Source organism: Delphinapterus leucas, chromosome 1, assembly GCF_059928025.1.
Source record: "Delphinapterus leucas isolate spDelLeu-1000000601 "Yukka" chromosome 1, BTC_Dleu_Yukka2, whole genome shotgun sequence".
NCBI lineage: Eukaryota > Metazoa > Chordata > Mammalia > Artiodactyla > Monodontidae > Delphinapterus > Delphinapterus leucas.
The window spans coordinates 25,689,799-25,702,639 of NC_143129.1; positions in this window are offsets into that span (position 1 = coordinate 25,689,799).

Genomic DNA, 12,841 nt, shown 5'->3' on the forward strand with positions numbered 1-12,841 from the left:
ACCCTGGAGCTTGTGAGAAATGCAGAATCTCAGGCCCCACCTCAGACTTGTGTAAACTAATGTTGTCACCTGCCATATCAGTAGACAAAGGATGTTGTGACCATTAAGCCATCAGTCTCTGCAGCCACCCCCAGCGGTGCACCCTGAGGGGATTCAGGACAGAGAAATGCAGGATGCTTAGGGTGCATATCAAAGGAATGATTTCATGATTTCCTAAGCCCAGAATCTTACATCTTCCCATACAGAGAAAAGTCCTAAACTCATTAACTTGAGACAGTCTGATAATATTTATATACGTTTAAAACACACAACATACTATTTTATATTGTTTATGGATAGACATATGAACATAAAAAGTAAAAATTGATCGGATGAATATACACCAAACCCATGCTAGTGGTGGCTTCTGAGATATGGGTAAAAGAGATATGATTGGAGCATGTGGTCAAAAGAAACTTCACCTATATCTGGAACTCTGTTTTTCTAACTGTAAAATGTGCATAATAATAGTATATATCTCAATAGGGTTGCTGTATTAAATGAGTTAACATACTAAAGTGTTATAGTAATATATACATATATCTTCAATAACCAGGTATTTTCCAATAAAATGTATAATACTACATTGAAATAAAATTCTCTGCTTGTATAATTTGTAATGAATAAATGAATGACATTTATTTGAAAAGAAGGATATTTCCAGAGAACACCCAGACAGTTTAAATAATAACAAGCCTATGGTGACGGGGTTTTTTGGGAGATTCAACCTGTTCTACCCCCTCCCATGACTGCTAAGCTACTGGTTTCTGTGGTTACTGATTGTGAACCTTTGGTTTTAAGGCCACTGCAGAAACGAGGAGAAGGGAATGTGAAGAGGGTAAGTTGAAACACCACAAAACTCACTTTTCTTACCAAGATTCATATGTTTTTCTTGAACAAATGTTCCTCAGATTATTGCAAATTTTGATTCATTTCCAGAGCTTTGAAAAGTTCATTTTGAAAAATGTTGCTGATTGCTTTTGTGGAGGAGCATATTTTAAGAGATCCTTACACCATCACTCCAGAATTACTCTCTCCAGGGATTGATTTTTTTTTTTTTTTAGTTAGAGCTGGTTATGATATTTCATCAATAAAGCCATCTATCTTAACCATCATTAATTGAATTCCCTAAGTGCTTTGAAAGTTGTGATTTTTTTCTTTAGCAGTAGTTCTTCTCCTGGCCTCATGGAGCTTTATTCTATGCAAGCTCAGCTTAATATTCAGGCAAAAGTTCAAGAGGATTCTTATGCAGGTTTTTGGAGCTTTCTTTCTTTAAAGCTATGTAATCTCTGGTGCTCAGCCCCTCAAATATGTGCTGTCATAGTCCCCCTGAATTTGGATTTATGTCTTGTCCCTCAGTTGAGAGTATTATGCTCTGCTTGAGTTCCCCTTCCCGTATGCTGTTCTAGAAAATTCTTCTATGAAAAAAACTGAAGTCATTGTGGAACTTACCTCATCAGTTTTCCTTCCTTTATGGATCACAGTCCTGTATTTTCCATTGCGCAGTGTCTGAACATGTAGTATCATGTATTTTGTCCAATTTTCTGGTTGCTTACAGTAGGGGAGCAAGACTAGCCTCAGTCACTCCCCAATGGTCATAAGTGGAAATCTGTTGGGAGAAAACGCTTCATGAATATTTTGTTTCTGCACTGTCAGGGCTTTCTTGGCAACATTATTGACAACCTGGGTTAAATGATGATTAAATAATAAACATGCCTTATAAATTAGAGATAGTAAATTTCTCTGCAGAGATTTAAAATTTTACCTTTTTCAGAGCTTTTGGCTTACATAATAACGGTGATAAAAATGTGGAGAGCTTCCTCATCTCTCCCCACGGAGATTTTGTTTACATTCCAGAGCAGCAAATGTCTCTCTCTCTCTTTCTCTTTTTCCTTCTTTCTCTCTGTTCCCAGGAAATGAGGGACAGATTTGCTAGTCATCCTATAGGAGCTTTGCAGCTCATAATATTGGGGCTCCTCTCTTGTGGTGCAACCTTTGCATTTGCAGTCCGTTTATTCCTTAGTGTCCCACAATGAGGAATTGATCTGTGAGTAAATGAACTGTTTTTTGCTAAAGAGATTTTGTGTTTCCTGTCAGGATAAATAGACAAGTAGATAAATACAGATACAAAAACTTAACAAAGTCTCGTAATGTCTTCCTGATTATAAGCTTGATGCATGCTCATATTAAAAATGTTTCTTCTTACAATAAACACTGAAAATTATGAAAACACTGTAAATATTTTGATATATTTCTGAGACAGAAACAGAGAAGGATACATAGAAAAAGGGAATGAGAAGAAGGAAGGGAAAGAGAGAAAAGAATTGTAAAACTGTGTTAGTTTTTCATTCAGTATTATATTATGAGCAATTTGCTATGATGCTAAATGATCTTTTAAAACACGCTATTTAATACTTGCATAATATTTCATTCATTCGATCTCCATTATATTATTTAGACACACACATATCATTGGACATTTATCTCAAGCTTCATTTATTATAAATAATATTTCTTATACGTAATTCCTTAACCACATCTGTGATTACACTATATTCTTAGGATACAGTCACAGAAGTTGAAAACCTGGGTCAAATGGCGTGATGGTCAGTTTTATGTGTCATCTTGGCTGGGTCACAGGGCCTAGATATGTGGTCAAACATTATTTTGGATGTTTCTGCAAGGGTGTTTTTGAATGAAATTAATATTTAAATTGGTGGACTTTGAGTAAAGCAGTTGTTCTCCATATCGTAGATGAGCCTCATCCAATCAGTTGAAGGCCTCAAGAGAACCCAAGACTGACCTCTTCTGAGCAAGAAGTAATTCTGCCAGGAGACAGCCTTTAGATTTCAGCTGCAGCATCAACTCCTCCTTGGATCTTCAGTCTGATGGCCTTCAGACTCAAACTACAGCATAAGTTCTTCCCATAAGCCAGTCCATCTTGTAGATTTTGGACTCACCAGCCTCCATAATCACATGAGTCAGTTTCATAAAATAAATAAATACCTTTCTACATATCCAAACATCTTATTAGTTCTGTTTCTCTGGAGAACCCTGTCTAATAAGAAAGGCATGAACTTCTTAAAGAGTCCAGAACCACACTGATGTCACCAAATTATTGGGCGGTGTTTGGGAGGGGCTTCTCTTTTAGTTTTAGGAGAAACTTTTGCTTCTTTTTTGGTAGTCCTTGGATAAAACTTGCATGCCAAACACAGAGAAGGATGGACCAACTACTTGGCTCTCAGCAATGTGCAAGGACTCCTGAGGTAGTGTCTTCCTTATATTCAGTTTGTCTTTACACTTTGTACTCCAGGAGAATAAGAGGGACTTTCTTCCTTTATTTCCTTTATTTTTGTTGTTGTGATTTTGATTTCAACTGCAGAATACAACCAAAACTACACATTAAAGGCCAAGAGTTTCCATATAACATAATAACAATGATACAAAACTAAAGTCTTATTAGAAATGCTGTTTGAATATGAGTCCATTTTTCTTAAAGTTTTACAATTTGGGGACACTTCCTTGCTTAAGATTAGAGGTTGGGACTTTGTATACAGGTACTGGGTCAAAGTGCCAAGTGAGTAGGCTTTCCCTGGTTCCTTTGCTCACTGTATATCCTCTGGCCAACTGTTCTTAATAACATGTGCATCACACAGGAGCCAGAGATCCGCAAGAGGAAGCATGGAGACGTCTTCCAGGGCAATCACCAGAGAAATGGATTAATTTAATCTTATCTTTGACTTCAATCCAGAAAATAATTACATATCCCCTCCTAAGTCAACCTCACATTTGATATGGATAAAGACTAGTTATTTGAAGAGGAATTTTTGGGAAAACAAAAGTTCTATGTCTGACATCTCACATTTATTGGCTCTTTCTGTGTGTTCAGTTCAGGCTCCTCCAGGATATAGGATGTAGAATTATCTGTTCCTGAAATGGCCCCAAGAAGATCTTCAGCATCAATAAATGGATAATCATATTGGCAAATTTTGATATGAAAAGTTGCATGCTAGTTCAAAGTGTGGTATATAGGTATCTTTTTATTTAAAAGAACCAAAATAAGACAGTGTTAGAGAACTATGGATGTCCCCTTTGCACTGGTCAGGATTCCTGATGCTGTGGGAATCTACCACATGAAAAATCCTGATATTTAACCAGATCTACAATGGTAAAGAGAGTAAGGGATGAAATCATGAAGAAGAGTATCATTAATTGTTGAGAGGATTTTAAACTGTCCTGTTGTCTTTTAGTCTGCTTGATAAGAAAGATAAGATTGTAGAAAATTCATCCGATTTCTAATTCCCCCAGCTGAAATAATAGAAAAGAAAATATTTCATTTCTTTTTAATATCAGTTCAAACTAGGAAAAGAGGGTCACACTAAAGAAAGACCTTAAAGGTAGGGTCATAGGTTGATTCATAATTGAGCCCAAACTTCACAGTCAAACATGTCTAGTGGTAGTAATAGTTAAGATAGAAAAACAAGTAACTATACAGAGCTCCATTCAAGTAGAGCATCCTTGATATAGTCACTGTGGATTTTTGCCATTTGCAGTGCATTGCATGTGAAAGTGGTAAGTCCTCCTCACATTGGCATTTTCCAAACAGAAGACATAGTTTCTTACCATTGTGTTTTTTTAATATTTTTTAAAATTTTTATTGAAGTATAGTTGATTTACAATATCATGTAAGTTTCAGGTGTACAACACAGTGACTCAGTTTTATATATATATATATATATATATATATATATATATATATTCTCTTTCAGATTCTTTTCCTTTATAGGTTATTACAAAATATCGACTATAGTTTCCTGTGCTACACAGTAGGTCCTTGTTGGTTTATCTATTTTAAGTCAGTTATAAACCAAAGCTTTCCCAACATACAAGGAGCAGCTTGAGGGTAAGCACCATATTGTATATAATTTTATATCTCTAGTATGTAGCATAAACCCCTTGGACGTGGTGAGTGCTCAATAAATGTTGTTAAATTGAATAAGCATGATGAAAATGAGGGTGTCCCAAAAGAGCTAAAGCTTACTAAGCCCATGACATGAACCAGCACCTTTTCTAAACTATCTCTAACTGGGGATCAGAGCGGTAAGCACAATCAGCCCATCTAGTTAGTAGCAGAGATGGGATTCAAAGTGGATGTGTTTGGTTTCCAAAATCACTTGACCGTCCTTAGCTGCAAGAGGGGCTGAACAGGAAAGCTAGGTTACCTTGTCACCAACCCCCTCACTCTTCCAAGTCCTCCTTCAACCCTATGTTATCCTCCTTTATTTTAAAAAAAAGTAGTTGTTGAGATGTTAATACCAGACATAATTTACAGTATTTACATACGTATCATTCATCATCTGAAGTGAGAGACATTCAGAGAGAGAATGTGAATAAAATGAGAACTAAAATGTACATAGAGTTAGGCAATGTCGTCAATATTAATGCTGATTAGGGATATTGGATAGCTAACACAAGGAAGAAAAAATGTGAAATTTGATTAGCCTGTATAAAACTACTACTAATTGTATAAACTAATCATATAAACTGCTCAGGATAAAGCCCAATTATCATGCATTACAATAATTTTTAGGTAAATGTTTAGATGTGGTTTGGGTTGAATTGTATGGGTTTATCCACCTCTTGGAGTAAACTTGGCCCAAGGCTACCCAGTCTTTGGGTGTCCTGCCCATGGAGCTTAGATAAGAAGCCACAGAAGCCAGAAGCTTGCTCATTAGGTGAAGATTAATTCATGTCATCAAAAGAGGAAGAATAAGGACTAACCTTCTCCTCAATCTCTGCTCCCCTTTTCCTTTCCAACTCTAAGATTGAATATTTTAGTTAAAGGAAAAAGAAAACTCAAAACATAGGACCTACAGCAAGACTGTTGATAGAATTATACTTCAGTCTGAAGGAACAGTCCTTTCTCTCTTCCTATGTTTCTGCTCCTTAGATCTAGTGTTTATTCCTTAAATATCAAACCAATTTCACAGGGTTTCAGAGGTATGTTTTCAACTGTCTGCTGGCCTTTTTAAAAATGACTTTTTAGTAGGCAGAAAGCCTCAAACAAAAGGAGAAAACACCCTAAGGAAACTCTTATTTCAAGAATTAATGGATCATCTCAGAGTGCCAGAAGCAAGAAATGTGTGTTGGCTAAATGCCTTATCCTTGCTCTTGGATAAAGAGCCTGTTGTAATGCTGACTACATGCTTCATCACAAAGATATTATATTTGTAAACTTTCATAGTATGTTGCCTCATTAGGATATGTACCTAAAAGATAGATATTGGTGAGACATCAAACCAGGAAAGTTCACTATGGTACAATAAATAAAGAGACCATGATAGGCTAGAAGCATATTAAGAACAGATAACATAATTTGCAACAAACTTGGTGTTCATCATTCAGTAAATAAGAAAACTGTAACTTAGTTTAGTAGAAAATTATAAAGCAGTGCTAGTTCACTCCCTCTTTTCTGTCTCATTCCTTCCCCTCCTTTCTCATTCCACAAATTACTAGACCCCAATATGTGCTAAACAGCATAGTGAATGCTTTGGTGGGGAGGACCTGAAAAAATAACAAACAAGCAAAGCCACATGTGGACAAATGCCAGATAACATGACAGCAGCTTTATAGATGAAAGCTAAAGGGTATAGAATACAGTCGTCATAAAAGAAACAAAATTGATAGCTTCATGAACAATCAGCCCTCAGTGAAGACACAGTGACTTGAAGGAAGCAGTAGGCATGGATTAGGAGAAGAGTGAGAAGGTTATGCAGTCAGAGGAAAGAGAAGCCTTGGAGGTAACTTTAGGCAAACTGTCTTTTAATTTGACATATAGCACTGGGAATGTCCATAGTTGTGAAAAACCAGAAACCTCCTTCATATTTACTAATATAAACAGAGCACACTTTCACAGGATGGCATATTATGCAATTATGAAACATGATCAGTAAGACTAAGTAATAACTCAAAAAATACTTTTAATATCATGTTAAACATCCAGTAATTACAAAAATGTACTTACAGAATGATGACAAGTATATTAAAAAATGCCTAGAAAAAATTATCTCTTAGGAAATAAACCAGAATATTTACATTGACAATAAGAGGTAAATATTTTCTATTTTTCTGTTTTCAAAGTCATATTTAATGAGCATATGTTATAATTAAAACTGTGAATGAACATGGGCTGATCAATAAAGGGAGTTATTCATTACTCTTCTCTTAAAAGATCTCAAACATGTCCCTGTAAATTGCATTATTTCATTCTTTTATATGGTTGAGTAATATTCCATTGTATATATGTACCAAATCTTCTTTACAGACCTAGAGATTTTCATACTGAATGAAGTAAGTCATACAGAGAAAGACAAATATCATATGATATGGCTTATATGTGGAATCTAAAAAATGGTACAAATGAAACTATTTACAAAACAGAAGTATACTCACAGATGTAGAAAACAAACTACATCTATGGTTACCAACAAGGAAAGGGGGGGGTGATAAATTGGGAGATTGGGATTGACGTATGCACACTACTATATATAAATTAGATAACTAATAAGAACCTACTGTATAGCACAGGGAACACTACTCAATACTCTGTCATGTCCTGTATGGAAATAGAATCTAAAATAGAGTGGATATATGTATATGTATAACTGATTCACTTTGCTGTACACCTGAAACTGATACAACATTGTAAATCAACCATAAAAATCAACTATAAAAATTAAAAACTCAACAAATAAAAATTAATTTTAAAAAAGATCTCAAACACATACCTCTCTAAACTTTGCTCTCTCCATTCGGGAAATTTGTTACCTACCCATAACAGCTTCACTGGGTGGCTGTCAGAGTAAATTGAAATGAGTAAAGTGGCACAGATGACAGTTTATTGTTTACTCTAAAGACTGAAAACTCACTTTTAGGCATTTGTAATACATTTGATTACTCTTCAGCCTTCTGGTGAAGATGTACAATAACTTTGAATATATTCTCATGGTGTAAAGTTGAATCATTAGTGATAATGGGTATAATGCGTCTAATTCTTCTTCAACCTCTACACTCTAAAATGAGGACTTAACTATTAATAATAATAGAGACCTAAACCAAGACAGCCACTGGCAGAATCCAACAGGGAAGCGAGTGATTATCCTTAGGACCATGGATCTAATTCTCAGATGGCAGATGTTCAAATTTCTTGGGATTACAAACAGAATTTTTGAGCCATTTTCCAAGTGGGAAATCTTGATGGTACAAGTAACAAGAACCATGCAAGCCCAGCTTAAGCAATAAAAGGGAAAGATAGTATTGTAAGGATTTGATAAGAGCTTAGAGAAGCCAAGAAAAGATAAGCCCACCTTGAGGAAAAGGATGAGAATCAGGAACTGAAGTTTTAAGACTTCAGGGGTCTCTGTCTCCCCCTCTCAGCTCTGTTATTTTATAATATATGCTTACATTTTTTTCTCCCACATGTCATAGACACCAACATCTTCCCAAATTTATTGATACATAATACATGTCCAGCTACCCAGAGAGAAACTGACCTCTGATCTCTCGCCTAATTCTAAATTTCTGGAGATTTGACTCTAAATATCCCGCCCATCTTGCTCAAGTCCTCATTCCCCATCCAGTGAACAGTGACCCAAAGTGGTTACAACTTCCAGATAGCTACTGAGCTCACAGTGGTATTACCATGCTATTGGGAGGAAGAGACAATCCCCAGAAAATTATGCATGTGTTCCAAGGCAGATTGCTGGCCAAGAAAAACAACACAGTGAGAGACCACAACTGCTTTAACGTATGAATTTAACTTTTTGTACATAACGCTTAGCATGCCACCCCCCTCCCTGACCCCCCACCAGTGTAACTAAGACTTGTTAAAGCATCATTGGGTCAGAAAGTCACATATCTGTTTTGCCCTCGCTGGATGCTGTAATCTGAACTGCAGTTGTCCATGGAGTCCACATGGACCAATTACCTATCCATGTCAATACCCCCAAAATGGTGTTTATGATCAGGGTTTTATACAGAAGGATATGTGGAAAATAACTAAAAGCACGCCAGGATATGAGAGTGGTGGGTGGGACAAAAAAGTTATTTGGGGAATCTTTAGAGGCCACCCAATAACAGCCTTCAGGCCAAGCAATCCCAATATAGCAACCCAAGCCACCCCATGTAGATGTGCAACCTAAGTAAAAGGCTTATGCTTACTATGCAAATACAGCATCACTTTAAGGGTCCATCTAACCACCTCTATCCAGATTGCCAACACTAAATCTTCCTCTGTTTAAATTTTAGAGTCACTTCTGTGTACAGGTAACTCCAGTAGAAGTATACTCACCCTAATAGCACTATAAATATCATTTTAGTAGTCATTTCCAACTGCATCTCACTAAGGAATATGTGAAGATCTTCAGGCAGTTCAATAAGAAAATTCTATCCTGTGGTCATCTTCTAGATGCTGCAGCACTGAGGTTTCCTTAATCCTTTCCCGGGTGACCCTGCTAGCCTTTCCCTCTGCAGTTCCACCCAGGATATAGGCTTGCCTCTATCTGATCTTCATGCTCAGGCTCTAAATTTAAAGTTAACATTGAACAAGCACGTAAAGAGACTCTCCATCAAAGATGTGATTAAGGAGGCTGGGGTTTGCTTCAACAAATTTAGCAAGCTATGGATTACCAGTTCTTTATTATCAGAGAAAACATTTTATCTCCTATCTGGATAACACTGTAGCTTTTGCTCTCTATTGGGCATACACTATTATTTCTAGCTGGTTGCCTCAATCATCTTTTGAAGCTCTGGTGTCATTGAGATGTTTTATTACACTCCCTACGAGGTGAAGAAACTCTCATCTTGGTAAAATCTGAGTCCCCCCATTGTGCAGAAATACGAGAACCTGGAAATGTCCTATATCCTTCTTTTACACATCACTTTTGGACTACAGAAACCTGGTAGCATATCCTATAACTATTTCATGCCCATTCACATGTGGTCTACATTTCTTACGGCACATTATTTTTCCCCATTAAACTGGAAGAACACACTGGCTATAAAGTTATAGGTAGTGCCAATCAATTACAATACTTTGGACAGTTACTGGCAAGAAGACAGGATAGTGGATCTTCTGTCCCTTCCCTTTCTTAATCCCCCATTTTTCAATCTGTCTACATCTAGCTAATACATTCCATCCTTTCTACACAAACACCAAATAGTTCAATCTAAAGGGAAAATAAAATGGGGCAGTTTTCTTTTGGAATGCCAGCTTTTGGCATCTCTCTCCCCAAATGTCTCAAGGTCTTTTGGCAAAGGGAATTTTGTATTCAGAAACGTTGGCACAGTGGTATCCTAGTCTGGGATCCCAACAGTCATCTGTAGCATTCTTCCTCATTTCCTGTTGGGAACAGCTGTGAGAGGCTGTTAAATAACTGCCCCAATTCAACAGCTCGCTCCCCAGCCCACCACTAGGAAATCATTGGCGTTTCAAGGTTGGATACAATGAAGCCTGTCCATTGGTACATTAATTAAAAAAAAAAAAAAAGCTGAGTTTACTTGCAAGGAAAAGATATTTTGTTTCCGTTATTCTATATTATTAAAAGCATTGTTTAAAAGGTGAGTATGGACCCCCAGATGATAAGATAATTTACAACAAATCTTCAACTTTCTCGGTAATAAGTTTTTAGTGTTATCTCTTAGGGCTGATGCACTTGGTACAGGGGAGAGGTATTGATAGGAGACAGTGGCATTTGCCTTCTCTCCTTTTCAGATTGACAGTACCTAAGAGATGCAAAACAAAGAGATGCAGAACAAACCCAGGATCTAATTTGATGACGCGAATGACTCAACCAAGTATTTCTCCAGAGACACAGGCAACTTTGTATATTTCTTTGTGATGGCTTTATTAACTCCACCTTTTGTCTATAAATGTGAGAGTCCATTTGACAACAGTGGTCTCTAATTGCTCCCGGGAACATAACTTAAGCTGTTTTCTCTAAATCATCCCAGGCACAGAATCTAGAAGGAGCCCCATTTTGAATTAAAATCTTCATTTGGGCTAGTGTCCTCAAAATGTATACTAATCAAATCTTGTTGGCTTATATATGTGATTTTCATGTTTTCCTTGTATGAAAATGTGGAGATAGATGGAGAGAAAAAACAAGGAAGAGATGGAATTGAAAGGAATAAAATTAAATGTAGTAGTTTAAATAAATCATGTTGTGTCACTATAATATATTCCAGTTACTTTATAGCCCTTAGAAGAGCTCCTGGCACACAGGGACCACTAAGTTTGTAGACTGAATGAATGAGATTCCTAAACTATCAATAATTAGGGAGATCAGTTTAGCTTTCTTTAACATCCAATAGAGAGAAATTATGGAGAGAAAAATGAGCTCTGATGTAGATATCTTACATTCCAAAAAAGGGAAAATTCTTTACATGTTACTCGTTGTTCTAAAGAGGCAGAGAGGAAATGGGAAGCTCTTCCTTGGAATCCAACACTTTTCCAATACGTTGAAGCTCATGGGACTGGCTTGCTAATTTTAAAATACTAATTTAGGGGAAAATGTCAAATGACTGCCCCTTTCTTTTCCACAACAGGAATAGTCGATTGCGTCCTGCCCCTGATGCCTTTTTCATCTCTTAGGTGGTGCATCTTCCACAAAGTAAGATGAGTAAATATTCAGCTTGCCAGGTCACCAGGCAGAGTTCTGGGCTCTGACTCACGTGCCGTCCCCTTTCCACCCCAAAACTCCATGTCAGTCCAAAGAGAGCCAGGAAAATGCTGGTAGATTTCTTGATGGTGAAGTCGTCCAGGGCTGTTGGGAAACACAGCCATTCCCTCTCAGAGCCCAGCCCAAATGCTAATACAGCAGCTGAAGAAGCAGGGCAACAGGTGATGAGAAAGGAGGGCCAAGGAGGTCAACGTAAGACTAGATCACGAACCTGTAAACTCAGCATCATCAGCAAACAGCCCTCCCTTCCTCTTCTACCAACCACACAGCTCTATCAGGCATCTGGGTTTCCCTGGAGGTTTTGCAGAGGTGTCCTAATGGTGGGCACTGCCCTTTGTTATGTGAAGGAATGACTGCATTTTCACTTGGGTGCAGTGGCTGGTCCTTCTCACAGAACACAATCCTGCAGTCAAATACTCATTTACTCTGTTCTTCCTCATTCCGTTTGTCAATAGCCCTAAAGTCCTCTTGCATATTTCTCATGGTGGATGGTGGCATGTTTAACTTGTTTGATAAGTTGGTTTGTTTCATTCCAAAGGAATTTTATCTTTTTTACATATGATGTTGGGACATGGCCCAATAACACAGGATATGCCAGCTATTCCCTTTCAGTGACCGCCTTCTACCCTGGTAACACATGATTAATGGATATTACACACTCAAATAACAGTCCTTTGTATCTGGTCCTATAGGCATATATTCACCCCTTCTTCCCACCTACCCCATGCATATATTTAACTCCTTCGCATACATATACATACACACAGATTCTAAATATTCCATTTTGTAGTGTTGAAAACTGCAGCTGTTTTCTTTGTTTTATAACAGCATAAAAAGAATGGTACCCTGAATACAATTCATAATTCATTAACACCAGTGTTAGCACTCTGAGAGTGCTTCTAAAGGGATTTTTATGGGATACTGTGGCTGTTCTCCAGGACATCACTGACAAATGGTTGGGCCACCTTCATATCATCCAGATGCCTTTGGAGTCTGCTTATTCTCTTGACTGTACCCTTCTTGAGGCAATAAGTTCAAAAATTTACTCCTCATTGTGTGAAGGG